Source organism: Chroicocephalus ridibundus, chromosome 1, assembly GCF_963924245.1.
Source record: "Chroicocephalus ridibundus chromosome 1, bChrRid1.1, whole genome shotgun sequence".
Classification (NCBI taxonomy): domain Eukaryota; kingdom Metazoa; phylum Chordata; class Aves; order Charadriiformes; family Laridae; genus Chroicocephalus; species Chroicocephalus ridibundus.
In genome coordinates, this window is record NC_086284.1 from 186,225,709 (window position 1) to 186,245,037 (window position 19,329).

General features: G+C 38.9%; 1 long non-coding RNA gene across 1 annotated transcript; it reads left to right on the top strand.

The window, feature by feature from the left end:
• Nucleotides 1-143: 143 nt before the first annotated feature.
• On the top strand, nucleotides 144-15,440 carry LOC134510876 (uncharacterized). Its single transcript, XR_010069748.1, has 3 exons — nucleotides 144-287; nucleotides 13,479-13,563; nucleotides 15,104-15,440. It is a non-coding gene; the product is annotated as an uncharacterized LOC134510876 (long non-coding RNA).
• Nucleotides 15,441-19,329: the final 3,889 nt, after the last annotated feature.

Here is a 19,329-nt window from a genome sequence, read left to right on the forward strand (position 1 = left end):
TTCCTTGTATTTTGCTAGAACAGGGCTGATCGTAAATTATTTTGGGGCACGTTTTCCCTTGGGTAAATGCACTTTCCAGTAATGTGCAATATACTTGAGAATATGCTTCTGCAGCTTGGCAAAATGAGCAGGAACACCAACTCGCTCACCGATTATTGTACATAAAACAGCTTTGTACTTGCAATTACGAGGAGAAGTGACAGGACAGTACCCGACTGGGAAAAGTGGAAGCTGCTGAGATTAATCAAGTGTTCCCATGGCAAGAACTACTCTGGAATACGTGCCAGGTTTGAAAAGAAAAATCCTTTGTGTTTTATTTGTTTGTTTGTAAGCATAAAATATGTGGTTTCCCTCCCCTCTTCTTTCTGATTTTGACAAGTGGACACTTTGAAGAATGAAAGCTTAAAAGGTCTCCTTCCTCTAGCACAAGTACATTTAGTGTTTATAATGTCAGGTTTAATTCTATAGTGAACAGTAGCAAAACTGATGAAAAGTATTTTTGATTTGTGGATGAATAGAGGAAAAAAAAATCCAACATTAGAATTTTTAAAGTGTACTTCAGAAAAAGAAAATCCAGGAATCCTTTAGGTACTGATAGCTTGAGAAAAAAAGATTATAAGGCTTCCAAAAGAGCAGAGTTGGTCAAGTGATTACTGCCATGATAACACAGACATGGTTTATATTTTAGACCACTGCTCCTGTAAAATTAAACATAGTAATAGCACAGAGTTGAAAAGGCTGCATTGTTCATGACCAGCTGAAACTCTGGCCTTGGATTCAAAAGATGCCTTTTCAAACAGTGTTAACACAGCAAAAAGGGGCTTACTTCAAATGCATAAATTCACTTGGAAATAGCTGTAAAAATAGAGTATTTAAATTCCAGCTAGCTGAATAGTTGAAACTCTGCCAAAAGTTGACTTTGCTCACAAATTGTTTTGATTGAAATAGTGCTTACTGGTTGAGACAGACCCAAGATCCAAACACGGCAAATACCATGCACAAGTTTTTAATTCTAAATATTTAAAATACTTATTATTTTTTTTCCTTTAAAATACCAACAAAGAGAAAAGGTTAAAGGTTAACAGGCTAAAATGCTGAGAGTATGAATGCCCAGTGAATCAGCCTGATTTTGTACAACCATGTACAAGAGGCCTAGGCTGGGTTTAGATCAGCATCAGCACCAGACGCCTCCTGCCCTCGGTGGCATCCTACAGCCCCAAATTAAGTAGGAACGTTTTGTGAACCGAGAATGAGTGAAGAGGGAAGGGAGCCGTGGTGCAGGGGATACCACGGGTGTATCCCGACAAGAATGTCCGTATGCCTTGAAGTGTCATACCAAAGCTCTTCAAATGGATCGACCCATTTGGGCACCCCAAGAACAAAATCACTGAGACCGGGACATGTCAGTCCATACAGTCCGAACGTGTTATATCCGTTTTAGCCACTTCGCTCCATGCTGTAGCCCAGGGTATCATAAAAGCGTCTTTGCAGTCCTGAGACCTCCCATTTCCACTAGCTCATGAAGAAAAAGCTCTTCTTTATTTTGCCCTCTTGAAAATGTGCATTTGGTTCATTCTAAGCAGAGGATGATCTACGGTCTCATCAGCAGTTTTCTTGGAGTTAATTTCCAGAATAAGACAGAGGTTCCTAATAGATTTAAACTCTAAAAGTTTCCCCAGAAACAGAGGTTCAGCTTTTTCAAGGAAGTGTATAAGCTCTTTAGAAAGGGATTTTCTCTCACACACCTATTCCAGACCTTTGAAGCTGGAGTAATCAACGATATTTTATTCCCAAAGGATCATATGCAATTTAGTTTCCTTATTTGTAAATTCTTTCTGCAGTTTAGTGCAGAACAAAGCACATTAAAACTCTGATGAAAGCCTTTATTAAGTGACCATCTCATTATATTTATTAAAGGTCTAGGTTCAAAAGTTCATATGACTGAAGACTTGCTGTATATTTTCCTGCAGGCTGCAGTTTGCATTCATTTTAAGAGTAATTATCAGATTATTGGAAGCTCAGCAAGTGTACAAGAAGTGACTGGAGTTTATTTGACAGAATCTTTAAAAGTGACTTATTTATTCTTGAATCAAATCCAAAAAGATTCTGTAAGAAGCACTTTATTGTAGATGTTTATAATTTGCGGTGTGGCAGTGCCCAGAAATCTCAGTCAAGGACCAAGCTTTATATATATGCCACCAGAAGATAGCCCCTGCCCTAAGGATCTACGTGTTTCATTTAAAAAGCAAAGTAATAAAATGATTCCCATGCACTTTTTAACAATTTTAAGAAATAAATCACTTCATTAAGCAGTGAAAGATTAACCACACTTCTTATTATTCTTTTACTGGAAAGCACAATGTCTTCTGAATATCAGAAATCATTCATGGCATTTTATAACCTAAATAAGGTCTTGTCTTTTTCCCATTAAATTCAACGGTAGGTTTTCCAGACAACAGCATAAGCCAGACTTTTGTGACTTTTAATTAGCTTAAATTGTCCACTTGCCATCTAAGACAAACACTAAACGTCTGGATACCTACAGTGTCATTTAATGTCACTTGTGTTTAACAGACCTTTAAAAGGACAGACATTTTCTACTGCTAGTCTTTGCGTTTCTTGCAACTGTACACTTAGGAAAATGCTAGACTGTATTTTGTGAAGTATTGTGTTTTGCTGATGATTGCCGGTTGTTTTCTTCTATTTGGAGGATGCGTTTTCAAGCTTATGTGACATATTTGTGTAGGGATAGAGGCCTTGTCCACTTACATCTATTTCTTGTCATACACAAATTTGAAGAAATTCTACAGCTGCTCTATTTAGAGCCTGTAGTATCAGAAATGCATTTCTTTAAGTGCATGCCTACTCAGATACCATTGGATGTGTGGAAAATAAGAGCATGGCCTGAATTATCAGTTACCAAAAAGCTCTACCAAAGTGTGGCCCTTGGGATCAGCTCAACCATGTACCACAATACAAATGAAGTTTCCCCATTCTACTGCCTCTAAGTTCAGGTACATAACAGTTAACTAATAACAAAAATTGTAAAAAAGAAGATTTTCCAAATATTCCCCCTTATCAGCTATCACAGAAAGGAAAGACTGACTGAACATAGGATTTCTTCTATTTAAAATCTTCATTATCTTTCTGGATTTAGTACAAAGAAGCAGCCTACACAATGAACAGCAATTATCGCAAAACACTTCATACAAATATGCAAATTAATGAGACTGATCTAGGATGGATACAGGGAGTCTCTCACAGGCTAGTCTGAAAAAAATCTGATGTAGGGTGTATTTGAATGCATAGGAAAGGCTTAAGTTTAAAAATGGAAAAGGAAAGATGAGAATATGTTGAGAGAGGTAAGGTGGAGATGACAAGTGCAGTAATAAAGAGAGAAGTAGGACTCTGCATCCTTTACGCGCAACTGCAGAAAAGAAGAGTTAAAGGAGAGATGAGAAAACCAGCATCACATTGCCTTGAAAGTAATACTTCAAATCTGTATAAAAGAAGCCTCCTTCCAGCAAAACACTTAACCACATGCTTGGCTTGAAGGACATGGAGAGTGTCACCGAAGCCAATGCGCTAATGTCTCCAGCAGGCAGTTTTCCAGAGTTCAGCTATCCGCAGCCACCCCTGTAGCAGCAGCAGCACAGACCCCTATCTGAACAGACGGTTGCGTTTATGTTTACCTCGGTGCCATTTACCTCAGTTTAAAGCACGAAGAGGGAAGTCAGTTGCTAAGTCCAGGGCGCAGCAGCAATCCCGCACACAGCACTGGCCACGCAGCTCAGGGGTTTTGCACAGGACAGGGACTCCTCCTAAAAGGATGAAAGGGCAAGGCGAGAGAAAGTTTACCATATAGACATCATTTATGCCATGACACTTGTCCACATGGCCAGAGAGCGTGACTTGTCCTCTCTTATTTACTAACTTAAATGTGACCAAAGCAGTACAGTGCAAAGATACCCAAAATAACTCTAATTTGCCATCTCAGCTGCTGGCCTGCTTCTGCACTACCTTCTGTAGCTTACTGAGGGAGGAAATTCTGGCATCGCACTAAAAAGCTTGTTATAGATGTAGACCAGGCACTGAGTTTATACTATGAACTTTCACCCTTTTGAGGACGTAATTCTTCTTTTCCTGCATAGAGCACAGCCCCAGTGTATTTGAACCCTTGAATTTGGCTTTCTAGAATATCGAGAGGCCTGTGATTCTGCAAATTTTAGTCCCTTTGCTTTTGTTTTCCCGCTAATCCGGTATTTATAGTGCCTTTTACATTTCTTCCACTTAGAAACTAGTTGCAGCAATTCTAAAATAGAAACCTTAATGGCAGCATTAGTGATGCTGTCTCTTACAGGGTTTATAAAGCCTGTTTCACTGTTTCACCCTCTTCTCCAGACCTGCTGAAACACTGACTACAATCCAAACACAAGCACAGCCTTGACAGTTTCTTTGATGTTTCAATCCAGTTCTTGTGCACAAAGAGCACAATAGGAGCATTTGCAGTGATAGCAAAAGCTATGCAGAAGAAAGGCTATTATCCTTGTTTTACCTAAGTCTTGGATGACACGCCATGATTTATTTGGAGAGTTTCTTCCAAGTTACTGAAATGATAGAGAACTAAATTTGACTTTGTTGTTAAAGGGAATAAGACCAATAGACTCCATCAGACCTACTTAAGGACTGTGTTAGATCTATTTTACCCCAAACTGATCACATATGCATTTAGAAAACCTGTGTTTCATGATAGGTGGACCCATATAATACAAAGCAAGCAAAAATTACCTTCTTCCAAGCAGATCAAAAGGCATGTGGTCATATCCATAGGATAAGCCCACACCTGCACACCTTGCCTGTTCATATCAGCTGCTTTGGATTTGGTAGTACTTTAACAGAATCACAGACCTTTCCAGTAGGATCGAACCCGTAGGAAGACCTCATCATGCATGTAGGCATACCTTGTATTGCTGGCGAGTTATGTTGCCTCTTCATAAGGATTACATGATTGGCTCTGTTGGTTTTGTGGCCTGATACCTCTTAGGAAGCTCTGTAAGTACGTGGCCAGTAAGAATTCTTGTCAGAGGCTGGTGAAGTTTTAACTGATGTGCGCTTCTTAAACTCACCTTTGGAACAGTACGGGATTGTTTTGTTATTAAACTCAATTCAAAGTAAATAATTTCGGTTTGATTTAACACTGATATGTTTGAGAATCTCTCTTTCCTTGCATTTCTATTTAATGAGTGCACTATTTTAGTTAGAAGGAAGAGAGTTACTAGGGGTGGCAGAAAGAAATAAATACTATAAGTAGATACAGGCCTTTTGGATAATACCAATAAAAAGGCCCACATGGCAATTCTTAGTGCATTTTTACAGACTATCTAGTACAAAGGCAAAAACAAAGCCAGTAAAACAAATCTCAAAAAAAGATTTCAAACCTCCCCCGAAATTCTTTTTTCCTCTAAAGTCATAAAAGATGCTGACTTTCATAAGCTCTTTAAAAAATCAAAGTACATTGTCTTTTTTTTGGTTATTTTACAAAACTCTAGTTTGAGTGGACTAAAAATGTTTAGGGATGAAGAAGAAATCTATTTCACGTTTCACAAAATGATGATGTTTTTCATTCCTTCTCTTTTTTCTCACTCTTTTCCAGACCTAAACATAGGTTTTCTGCCATGTCATTGTGTTTCTCAGAGCCCAGTAGCCTGGTGCTTCCCCTTCCAGTGCTCTGACCACATCTGTGTGGCACCAAGCCCAAGGGGCCATATCCCAACTCTTATCAAATCTTATGTGAGCCAGAGCTCATTGTGACTCTTACCAAGTTAGACGGTCTTTCACTCAAAGAGGCCATAAACCACCTGACGAGTATTAAGTGATAGTCTGTAAGTCTCAAGGGCAGCAGTTGTTCTTATCACATCTGACCTTGGTGATTGTCATGTTTGTGATAACCAAAAAGAGTGATATCTTTCTAACCCCTGTGTATAGAGCAGTTGCAGGGTCTTGCTCTACAAGCCCTTCCCCCTGTGAAGAATCCTCTCACCTTGCTGTGGCTTCGTGATGTAGCCTCAGCTCTGCCTGATTGCCAAATTTCTTCTGCCACATGACTCTCTTAAGAAATTGCCCAAGGAGAGGATAAGAGATGACACAATATGAGGATCAGCAAGTTAGTCACAGTATTAGGTACCATCATTTTTTCCATTCCTATTGCCATCAATGGCAGGTTAGCCATCTCCTTGTTGAGCTGTGACTTGTTGAGATCCAATTGTGCCAGTTCAGAAAGTCTAAGCTAGAGTGTATGTTATCATAAGAGGACACTGACCTTTTACTTCTGTCTTTTCTACCATTCAGGCTGCATAATAGTACGCTTCCGCCCAGTCTCTCTGCTACATACTGCTCACGGCTTTGTCCTGCTGCTACCAAGCAAGTCCATTCGTATGCAAGCCTTATTGTAAAACAACTTCCAAAATTACATGATTTTTGTCAGTTTGGAACATAAAGCTTTCCAGTTAGATTTTAGTTCTTCATTTCTGGGGAACCCTGAACTCTTGCAAAGGCCTGAATAGCATCTAAGTCCTTAATTGCCTACTTTGCCCAGCATCTTCTCACTTCAGTGCCACCGACCCCCTCACTTTCCTCTAGTGTGCTCTTCTCACGAAGTAAAACTCCCTTATTGGAGCCGCCTCCACTGTGGTTTATGCCACCATAGCACATTCACAGTGTTCCTAGAGCACAAGCAGTCAGTGACACGAGCTCAGCTGATGCCCAGCTCTCCTCTCAGCCAAGGTGACCCAGGTGCCTGTGACTGTGCTGGTGCTAGTGGCAAATTCTGCTTGAAGTTCCCATAGAGCAGTAGCCTTCTCAGAAACATCTGGTAGAAGCTACCACATAGTAGGAGTTGGTGCACTCAGCCTAATTGCTACAGAACAGGTTTTCACCTTAAAAGAAATATTTCATAGTCATAGCGAAAAACCTAAGTGTTTACAATGTATGACCCCCTCAATAAACAAAAAAAAGACCCTACACGGCAAGATTGAGGCAATACTATTTTCCTTCTAGGTACCCCATTAAAAGACTTTGGCGTCTCAGCAGATGAAGCAGCTCCAACAGCCTTACGCTAAATTTATGTTTGGAAGAGAGAAAGATTCACAAGACAAGATTGTTAACCACTTTTGGGTTTTGTTGCTGGCTGGTTTAGTTCCTGTACGTGGCAGGAGAGTAACCAGCTGACAACATAGTTCTGACTTTAGACGGACATCAGTTATTTCTTCCTTCTAAGTTCCTTGTATGTCTAAGTCATTTTGAGAATGATTATCCTGTTTAAATATCATCCTATCTGTTATAAACTCACATAAATATTTAGTTTAAACAAACATCTTCAAAGTGTCTCCTTACAATCAGTAACAGACCCTTCCCAGACAAATACAGCTGGATGTTTTGAAATCCAGCATGATGAACTGTGAAAACACAACCCAAAAACTGCTAACTGCACATTCTTACAAACCTGCGTTTTTGAGGCAGTATTTGCATCCCCTGAAATATGAGCTGTTTACACTGCAACGACTCTGGTAAAATGTACTGTCCTTGGTGGATGGCAGAGTGCTGACCGATGATGATTACAAGAAAAGATTTTAATTTTCAGCCTGCTAGAACAGAAGACCTCTGAAGGAGGAGGGAGTGAAGGAGAAAGATGAGGCTAATCTTGCCTTATTTTAGCTGTCTACAATTTATGTCTTCATCACAGCTAGTTCTCATCTGTTTTGTTCGTGGAGAGTTCAGTCAGTGGAGCCTGGGGAATGACTCGTCCTGCCCATAAGCAGGTGCCTACTTTTGAGCAGATGGATTACATCTTGAACACTGCTTAACTATACAAGATCAGTGATATATAAACCTGCAACATGGATCTCCTCTTTAAATCATCGGCATTTTTACAACTGATTTAAGGAGAAGCAGGATCAATGATTTTCAAGATGTAGAAAGAGTAATTACTACTATGAAAACTTATGTTATCGCTTTTTAGAAAGAAGCATGTTTAACAGGACACTAACTAAAATCTAAGTATGGTGCAAGACTACTTTAGATTCACTGCATCAATAGTAGAAATTGTTACTCATAAGCATTAAGTGGGATACACCAAATATGAATATTTCTTTTTCCATGTTAAACAGCTGCCAGAAATTACCGTTTCTCATTCTTTGTCTTGTCTTAAGTCCACAGAAGAAATTTACTTGGAAAGAATGGTTGGATATAATTTTTTACCTCAGCAAAGTTTATAGAATTTCTTTGACAATCGCAGAGTACAATGATGCATAAAAAATGTCATGATTAAGCAGAATGACCTAGGACAAGTTACATAACAGATGTTTTAGCTAGAGTAGCATATGTATTATACATCTGACAAGCTTCTGTCTCTACAAATCAGTACTTGTTTGCAAAGCCACAGAGAAATAATGTCTTAGTATGCAAAAGGATGTAAAAGGCAAAAAAAAAAAAAGAAAAAATAAAATAAGATCTTCAGGAAAAAAATAAAATGTTTGCTACATAATTTCAGCTGTTAGAGAACAACTACAATTTAAAAATATGCCAGATTGAAAGCATTTTTACTCTTTGGATGCTATTAGCATCAGCAGTGAGTAAATAAAAGAAGCACATTTCAAGTCATTGCACTGAAATTTTTGTTTGCCAACAACGAGCACTGTCTTGTGACCATTACAGAGCATTCCTCCCAAGTGGGACATGCTGGAGCACATGCCTGACCTCTTGCTGGGCAGCAGCTAAGGCAACGCCGGAATGGCTCTGCCAGTCGCCAGTCAATTTTAAAATGTTACATGACCATACCTGCACTATTGCAAGTTCTCTCATGAGATCTGAGACAAGAAATCATCACAAATACCAGCAGAGCTACCAAAATAAATGTGAATGCCAGGAAGTTGTGAACGTTTTATGTCTATGCTGGTTGCTGCTGACTAGCTCAATTTACTTCTGTGAGGCATATTGTCTTTACCCCCACAAATGATTACCTTTAGATTTATCACATGGCACTTCATGAGATCTAAAGCTTCTGCCTCCTCTGCAATCTTTCTTTATATCTGTTCCTGTCTGCAAGCGCTAAGGATAGAACAAATTTTTTTATTTCTGTGTAGAGACGTGCAGAACAGAACTCTAGTACTATGGAGTGGTTGGAGAACGGACACTCAAAATGTGCACACATCGCATGTGTGGCCCACCACCATAGGTCACGCAGGCCTCTTTTTGTCCAATGCAGTTCCTTTTGCCTCTTTTCAAAGCAAGATATGCAGATATCTGGATAGAGCTCATCACTGAGAAAGGTTTAACTACAAGTACCTGACAGATATGTTGTGTACTGTAAACACAGATCCCTTGCTCATCAGCTGATTGCTACTTTAGCGTAATGCTCCAAATCAAAAGGACAGTAGTTTTGGAACCAGGCAGGATGTAAGGAGTAGTTAGGGTGAGAAAAAGTAATCATAAATGTTTTTAGTCAGACCTCATTAGCAAGAAGTGTTAATTCTTTCTGCCCTTTGCATAGCCAGGGTAGTCACATAACTGCTAATTTTCTGCTATGTGCTAATATTTAAATCCAGTCAAAACAGAATTTTGCATAGGACTTGTCCTTTCATGCTGATGGTGGGTTTCAGGGGGTCTAAGAGAGGCATTATAGATCTAAAGTTTAAACTTTAAAAAATGTTAAGAGTGAGCAAGTTATAGTTGGACCAGATCAGCACCCAATGAGAATGGATCTGGAATAGACCAGTACCTATCTCATTTCTACCCAAACACCTTTCATTTGACTAGAACTTTCTCCTGAGCAAACACTTGATGGGTCCTAACACAAGTTAGAGCCACCATTGACCTGCTTTGACTTGCATCTGTTTGCCATGACCCCAGGAGGCTGCTCCCACCGATGCACTCCCACCTCATTTCCCCCAGGAATGCCTCCCAGGCTTAATGGCAGGAGGAGGAGATCCACGTTGTGTGCTTTCTAGAAATGTCAGTCCCAAACATAGGATCCAAACCTATCATCACAGTGTATCTCAGTGTTAAGCCAGTTCTCCGGCTCTTTTGTGCCCAAAGAAAGAGGGATGACCAGTTACACCGTGGCTACATCAAAGACCAAAGTAGAAAACTGCCTTTAATTTCTCTATCAAGTTGCTCCTAAGGTCTCTACCAAAGAGTTCATTGGATCACAGCTGGAGAGCCAAACAAACTGTAAAATCTGGAACTAGCAAATGGAAATTGTAAATATTTACAGCTATTACACTATGAAGTAGTAAAAGTTACGCTGCTCAACTAGAATATGCCACATAGTAGAACCATGGCATGCCTACTTAAGAAACAGATATTTTGATAATAAAAGCTGATATTAAAAAGACATCCAAAATAATGAATTTATATAAAGTTGCTAATGCCCACTATTAGATGTTGTTAAAGTGATTGGAGCAAATGGAAGCAGATGCCTGTCTGCATATGTCCAATATTAATACCCAGGATTTAATACCTACATCTACTTTATTCAAAGAGATATATTTGTTTCAAATAATTACAAGCTCTTTTATTGTCTGGTTTTAGCTTTCCCGAGTTGCAATCAGAACAAGATCTGAGTGTGTATCTGTTTGTTCAGGTTTGTTTTGCTTTTAATGTTATTATTTAGTAATTCAGCTGAGATGGCTTGAAATTAAATTTAACTAAAATTACATTAAAGTGGAGCAACAATCACTAGACAGTATAAAAAAAAAGAGTTATGATTGTTGGGTTTGCCTGAATAAAACAATTACAGCAGCCTATTGAGATTAAGAGCAACTAAACAGATCTCTGGCATAAACGTTGTCTCTGCTGACTTTAAAAGGGGGCCATGAATTTATCCTGTTAGTACATACTACAGGATCGTGCAATGGGGAGTAAGACAGGGACTCATAAGCTTTGTAACATAAGTGACACCAGAAGAAAAACATTGTCTGTGGACCCCCTTCTCTACAGATCATGGCAACTACAGTCATCAGTTCTTTTAACTAATTCCTCCCCATTCACAGCTACATTATATGTTTACAAGGAAATCAAACATTGCCTAATTTCATTTAAAGCAAGTCACACTCTCCCCCTGTTTTTAATAATTTCAGGAACAAGAGGGCATGCTCTCCTTGGTCATCAGCCATATTGGAGTGTATGCTTACAGAAGGCTGATCTAGATAAAACTCCCATTTTCCGTGTCTTTATCACAGCATGCCAGATTTAGCCTCTAAATTCACATTTTTTTTTTCCTCTTTAATTTCCTCATTGTTTTCTTTTTAAAGCATCTTTTAAGTATTGAGCAGTGTGAAGTAATTGCCTTAAAAGCGCAACTTATTACTGGGTAGTTGAAATCGGATGTTTCTTCACTCTTTCAGTGCAGCAAATTGCCAAACCAGCCCTGTTAGGATGAACAATTCTCCATGACTCCCTGGGGTTTGTTACAGTGAATCTAGACTGCACTGGGAAAGCAGTGACAGATTTTTTACTTCTATTCAGGCAATTAAAAGAACGGAAACAAAATGAATGAACACCACACGATCCCCTGCTCTCTCCAGAGAGCATCCCACAGAACGTTCTGCAGATGACTGGTGGCCCGCAGAGCACAGTTGAGGAGCTGCTGGAAGAGAGGTGGTTCTATAATGAGCCTGCTTTTCTTGCGAGTGAGTTAAATGTGCATTTCAAAGAGCATTTTGCTACCATATATTTCACATCCTGTACAAAACTCACATAGACTTTTCTCTAATTAAAGTTTCAGAACTTAAGAAATACTTGTAAAATCGTGATAATCCCTGCGTTTTTCACATTAGCAACCCACAGAATCATTTCATGGCATTTTAGGAGTAATGCGCAGGCCATCTAACGAGGAAGCATGTTGACATTTCTCAAATCAGGACACTAAACTGAAAAAATACAAAAAGCCTTTTTACTATTAATATTGATCTAAATATTACAAGTCATAACTGTATTCAAACAGTATTAATTCTTATTTTTAATTTCCTTTCTTATTTATAAATTATTTTTTAGACTATCCAACTTCATAATCTGATTTACTCGTTTATAAAACTACAAAACAACATTGGTCACATCGCTGTTTAATATAGACTGAAGGATTTTTGCACACACAATCAATCAAGCGATGGCTATGTTATGCACTTTGTGATTATGGATATAAATAGGCTGGAACTTATGTGACATATTATGCAGATGAGAAAAAAAGAGTAGTTAGAAAGTATGGGCAGGAACTTTCAGTGTCCTGGATACAGAGACACCATCTCCCCTTCACTGGCTGGATGGCTGTGCCCAGAGAGTTGTGATTAATGGGGTGAAATCCTCTTGGCAGCCGGTCACCAGTGGTGTCCCTCAGGGCTCAGTTTTGGGGCCAGTTTTGTTTAATATCAATGATCTGGATGAGGAGATTGAGTGCACCCTCAGTAAGTTTGCAGACGACACCAAACTACATGGGAGAGTTGATCTGCTTGAGGGTAGGAAGGCTCTACAGAGGGACCTGGACAGGCTGGATCGATGGGCCAAGGCCAACTGTATGAGGTTTAATAAGGCCAAGTGCCGGGTCCTGCATTTCGGTCACAACAGCCCCAAGCAACGCTACAGGCTTGGGGAAGAGTGGCTGGAAAGCTGCCCAGCAGAGAAGGACCTGGGGGTGCTGGTGGACGGCCAGCTTAACAGGAGCCAGCAGTGTGCCCAGGTGGCCAAGAAGGCCAACAGCATTCTGGCTTGTATCAGGAATAGCATGGCCAGCAGGAGCAGGGAAGTGATGGTGCCTCTGTACTCGGCGCTGGTGAGGCCTCACCTCGAGTCCTGTGTTCAGTTCTGGGCCCCTCTGTACAAGAGGGACATTGAAGTGCTGGAGCGTGTCCAGAGGAGAGCTGCCAGGCTGGTGAGGGGTCTGGAGACCAGGCCATGTGAGGAGAGGCTGAGGGAGCTGGGCATGTTTAGCTTGGAGAAGAGGAGGCTGAGGGGAGACCTCATTGCCCTCTACAACTACCTGAAAGGAGGTTGGAGAGAGGTGGGTGTTGGCCTCTTCTCCCAGGTGAATAATGACAGGACCAGAGGAAACGGTCTGAAGTTGCGGCAGGGGAGGTTTACATTAGATATTAGGAAGAATTACTTTACTGAAAGAGTGGTCAGGCACTGGAACAGCCTGCCCAGGGAGGTGGTTGAGTCACCATCCCTAGAGGTGTTTAAGAAACGTCTAGATGTAGCACTTCAGGGCATGCTCTAGTGGCAGAGATTGTAGGTTGTCTGGTTGGACTCGATGATCTCAAAGGTCCTTTCCAACCATGAAGATTCTGTGATTCACAGAGTACATGTTTTTGAACACTACTTTTCCAAGAACAGTCCATTTTGCTAAAGAAACCACCCTTAAATTCAGAAACATTTTGGATTTTTCTAATTATTTATTCCTTTCAACTCTTTTTTTTTTTTTGTTAAAGAAGGAAACAAAGCTACTTGCCCCAGAGTTGCGTTAACCACTGCAGTGATCCATAATCAAGCATTGAAGCTTCTGCAGCTCTAAAGGTAAACTCAGTGAGCAACACGGAGAAATCTGATGCTTTATGACGGCTTTTTTTTGCTTTCAGAAATAAAGCATACACATTTGATAAGCATGCCTCTTTTACTGTACTATTCCTTGAATGTAAGTCTTTAATTTATCTACACTTTCAGACAACACCCAGATGTAACAGGCCGAAGAACTACTGGGGAGATGTTTGCCTATAATAAAATTTGCTATAAGTATGCCACATACACAACAGTCATGGAATGATTTTAAAAGGCAAAAGGATAATCCAACAAATACACATAAGAAAATGTATTAGTTGGCTATCAGATGTGGGTGAAAATACTTTCTTTTTCTTACATCTTTTTCTTGATAAAACAACAGAATATCTCTGTTGCTTTTATTATCACTTGGATACAGTATAACTAGTGGTGGGGTTTTTTTAATATTTTACTTCATTGCTTGGAGTATCAGTCCTTCTTCAATATTTATCGTCACGGGCATTTATATCCATATGAATAAAAGCCTAATACAGCATCAAGTTGTGAACATTAAATGGATTTCACACAAGTGCACAATCCAAATCTCAATAAAGGTAATGTACAGATCACAGTGATCATTGAATCAGATTCATGATGAAGGCCCTGATGCACACTAAGGACACTGAATTACATTTAGGACTTAAAAATAAAAGGCACAGAATTATACATATCTATATGTATCTAGATAGATAGATAGATAGATACACGGATTTTAAGACTGCCAAAATATAGATAAATTGTTGTAGCCTTATCATGATTATTTTTAGCAACATATGTTGCTAAATATGGCATGAAATCAAATTAGCCAGGCTATTCAAGCAAATGTAATGAAACCATCTACCTTTAGGAAGAACTGCTTTCTAATTATAAAAAAGAAATGTCATTAAAATCAGCAACACTGAAATATTTGCTTTTAGCCACAGAAAAATTAGAATGATTGACCTTCTTTCATTCAAAGTTGTTTTCCCAGATGTGTACTTAACTGTGTTTGTGTCATGTTTATTTCAGTAGAAGAAAGATTAATTTTTTAGGCATTAGTACAACAAACAGTTTAGACTTAAAAGACCTTCCCAGGGCTTCTGTTTAAAAAAGACAGAAAGTTACAACCGCAGGACCTATGGGCGTACCAAAACGATCTAAGGGTCTTGTTCCTGATGCAAGGATTGCAATGCATAAACTGAATAAGCTTATAATATATCAGATACATAAATGTGTGACAGAAATTTGTCTGTTGAATCAAAGAGCCCTTTAACAGATGAGATCTAACCAGATCTGAAAGCTGATGTAAGCTACATTCACTTTTAAAATAAAGGCATTCTTTATTGAGAGTCATTTATTAATGAGACTTATTTAGTGAGACAAATTTATTAATGAAACATTATTATGATATGTTTGAAGGTTTTAGATTCTTTTATTTCAGGCTGATAAGATTAAATAAGGTACTATTTTAAAAGAAAAGCACATGGTCATGACTTATTTTTTACTCTCTATTTTTTATTCTTCTTTTTTTTTTTTTTAGGATGACTGAAAAAAAGGACCACCTCATCTAATTTCAGCTGCCTACAAGCTAGAAGTCTAGTCTAGTCTCTCTTAGGCTCTCTTTATAGTTAGCATCACCTTCAGAAGGAGATTCATCGTCCCTTTTGTGAAGAAATCGTTGTTACTTTCAAACAAAGACACTGTGCAATCCTGGGCCATAACATCAATAACCGAGGTTCTGCAATCTGCAACCCCCAGCATAAAAAATAAAGTAGATTACACCTGTCAAAGACAAGTTTTCATTTTCCTAGACATTTGGCCATTTTGTTCTTACTCACCCACTTAGACTGCAGCTCCCTCTCGTATCTTAAGCACCAACTCCCTCCAGAAGTTCAATAACTTGCAAATGACTGCACGGAGGAGCGGCAGCAGGGGGGCATTGGCCATTTCTTAGGCTCAGGGATATCAATGGACCTCATGCTGTGAGTAGTGTTTCGGGGATGTCCACCATACAGTATAAACTATTCCATATTATTAAAACACAAGCTTCCTGATCTTGCTCTTCCAGTTCAGAACAATACAATTGAACAAGGTAGCAGGATTTGCCACAGTATTATAAACAGTAGCACGCATTTAATAACACTGTAATTGTCTCTTGTTTTTCTTTTAATTTACTTCTTTGAGGTTAGACCCAGTTGTCATATCTTGAGTGCTAATAAGAGTGCCAAGAATCTTCATATTATCCAGTCAAAGCCAATTAAAAAACTCCTCAGGAAAAACAACCTATGATAAAATGCCAAAGTAAATAAATTGTCTGTCATTTTCCACCATACAGTTTTCACAGATAACCTTATTTAACCAATTTGCCTTTTTTTTTCAGGAAGTCTTTACGATCAAATACTGTTCCAGGAAGGCTTGTGACTAACTGCAGAGAGGCTGGAAGATGAAGGTGTTTGTAGTATCACAATGAACCCCCTGATTAGCATGTGCAAGAATATGTATAAAAGAGAAAAGCAATGAGCTGCAGAATACAGCATGAGGCAGCTTTTCAGTTACTTTTATGATCTCTAAAGGGACAGTTTAGCATGGTAGATGTTTACTGAATGACAGAGATACAATACCTTCAAAGCAATAAGACATAAAAATTATTTCTTTCCTTTCATTTAAAGCAGAAAAATTAAATTACGTCGATAAAAATTGTGTCAATGTCTGTATCAAAATAATTCAGCAGCATGTTTTTCCTCAGGGGTGCAGAAGAGATGAAATGATTGTCAATTAATCTATGTTAAGTGTGCATAGTGCTATATAGAAGTGGGAGAAAAGATGACACTTTCAGCTAGCTTTCTTATCAATAATTAACAGAACTGAGGATGTGCCAGTATATGTAGATATTTCAATAGATACACTAAACATCTTCCATGAACAGTTTTATTCTTTAGAAATTCCTATGGGAGTTCAGGAATTTCTAAATGGGAATCATTTGGAGCCCTTCCACTTTGGAAGTCAAGGCAGAGTAGTAGTTAGATATAAATCCACACCTTACTACTGACCTCTTAGGCCAGGTATGCTCCATAGTGTTGAAAATCCAGAAATACCCAATTCCACCCCATTTCCAGCTTAAGGACAATGTAGGTTTGCTTTCTTCAAGTGCTGAGAAGTCAAACTTTAGGGGAAGGAGCTACCTTCTATAAACACACTTCTACATAGAGACCTGATATGAAGTAATTCTTGCACTGTCAGTTGATACCCTTAGCATATGCTATTTTCCCCAGGTGGACAAGCTCTCACAATAAATATTGTCTTCACCAATGGGAAATAGACAGTAAAACCATACAAAGATGCTGTGGTCTCTTAAAAAAAAATAAGGATTATGTGTAAATTCAGCAAGGATGGATAGGTTCATTTATTAAGAATATTAAGAGATTTATTAAGAATACTGTTCGAGCTTGTTTGTTTGTTTGTTTGTTTATTCAATTATAAAGCAGACCATAAGTATTTATAGACAGAAGCACTGAAAACAACCAGCTTCTGGCAGACAAGATGTGACTGAACATACTGCATGAAGAGTGGCAATATTAATCTTCGCTGTTTAATACAGCAACGCAAAGAGGCCATCTGCCTGTCATGTGCAAGCGTTTCATAAAACCTACTGAAGCATAGATGTGAATAGCTTGTTGGAACTGAGATAAGAGCCAGGAAAAAAAAGTCACGTATATTAATTATGCTCACTCCTAATTGCTCATCCTTTAGGAAATAAACAATACTGTTTCTGCTGAACATGAAATAAAAATGTTTAAAAATGCAGATGGGTGTGTGGGCACAATCAGTCGCTTACAGAATGCTTGAAGAAATTCAATCCTGACATGTGAATCCCTTATCCAATTATTTGCTCTTCCTGCTCTTGGCTTATGGTAATTAAAAAAAAAAAAAAAACACACCACCAAAACAAAACAAAAAAAAGAAAAAATTGTTACTTGATATGAATACTTCATTATTGATAAAACACAAACAGGCAGAAAGATTTACAAAAAATGATGCTCTATTAGGCAAGGTTAGCCTGATTCTTGCAGCCTGACTCATCATTTGGGCATGATGAGGAGCAGCAGAGCTAAGCACACAATACTGGTTCATTGGGATCACTAATGAAAAAGGAAGTACTCAGAGAGAAAAACAAAATCGAGCCAACAGGAGGTACAGTGCTCATGAGTCACATTAGCTCTTTGCTCCCCACAATTGTCTGTTGAACGAATTTCAGGTCTGCATAAATACAAGGAGAAACTATAAAAAGACGTTTGCGCTGCTAATCCCAAACGTATTATTTTTCTCTTGAACTCTGAGTCTTTGACATTTCTATTATATTACACTTATTCTGTTTTACAGGCAACTAGCTCCCTTTCAGTGAGCAAGGTTGGGTAATTAGCAGTACTGTCAAATTTATGTCTACCAGGGACTTTAATTACCATAAAAGAGGCCTAGTTTCTCTAGCAGGCAACCGGGCCTGGGACACGCTATTGTGATCCAAGTCTTCTAATACTTCATTGTCAGGTTCATATTATAGAAAGGAAAACACTCCTGAACTTGATATCTCAACTGATTTCTGTTGCAATGATTTCTGATTTCTATTTCGTTTTTACAGTATCACAGTCCCTCTCGAGCTGAATGAATGTGGTCAAAACAATCCATAATCTGTCTTTTTATCTGTTTTCTGAAAGGATGAGTCTATAGCTTCCTTGGGGCCAGACGGATCTTTAGCCACTCGAGTGATCAGACCACTCGAAGATGTACCAGAGACTAGGATGATTATAGCTTCTCCTTTCTGTCCTACTAGCATTATTCAGCACCACTTGTGCCTGACAACCCCATTCACAGCACGTCTGGCTCGGTCCCCAAAGATGACATTTTTTCTTAATTAATTGATGACTGTTCACAATACGTTTTCTACTATTCTGGTCTCATCTCTCATTAGCAGAAGGGGGTTTGATTGGCTTTTGATTCAGAGAAGCATGTTTTCCTTTGGTCTGTTACATTTGCAAATAGGACTCATCGTTGGAAATATAGTCTTGCAGAATATTATCTGTGTCGAAGATTGTATTTCACAGCAGTGGCCAAAGGCTCAGACACTGCCTGGCAGTTACAGTTCTGCATCACTCAGATGGAGGTAAACTATTTTAAAGGTGATTAAGGACATGTATACACGATTACATTAACATGTTCCTGCTGATCACTGATCCATAAATGAGTATGTGCATGTTCTCAGTCGATCCAATGGCAAGGCAAAACACATTATTTTAACATATACTGATTTTACTATGTCAGACACTTTTAAAAAATTATGAAGTATCCAAAATTACATTCAGTCTTTCCCAAATACAAATATCCCAAAACAGAGCAATTGCCCACTTCTTCTAAGTTCTTCTTCTACCCACAGCATGTTGATTAGCTCCTTCCCAGTTTAAAGATTTCCAACCTCTAAGCTCATCACAGACATTATATATCATCACAGATGTTATATATCATCACAGATGTTATAAGGGAAATCTTTTGGACCATTCCCAGAAACAGATTAAAAGAGACTAAGAGGTGGTCCAATCTAGGATTGAGCCACACCACTGAAGTACAGCATACAGTGGCCTTCAAACTGCAAGCCTTCAGGACTGGATTACATCTCTGGCACAGTAATGGACATCAAGAATGCAAAAGCTCCTACAACTGTATTGAATTTGATGGCTACTGCTCTCCTGGTAATGGAGGTCTCCCTCTCTGATG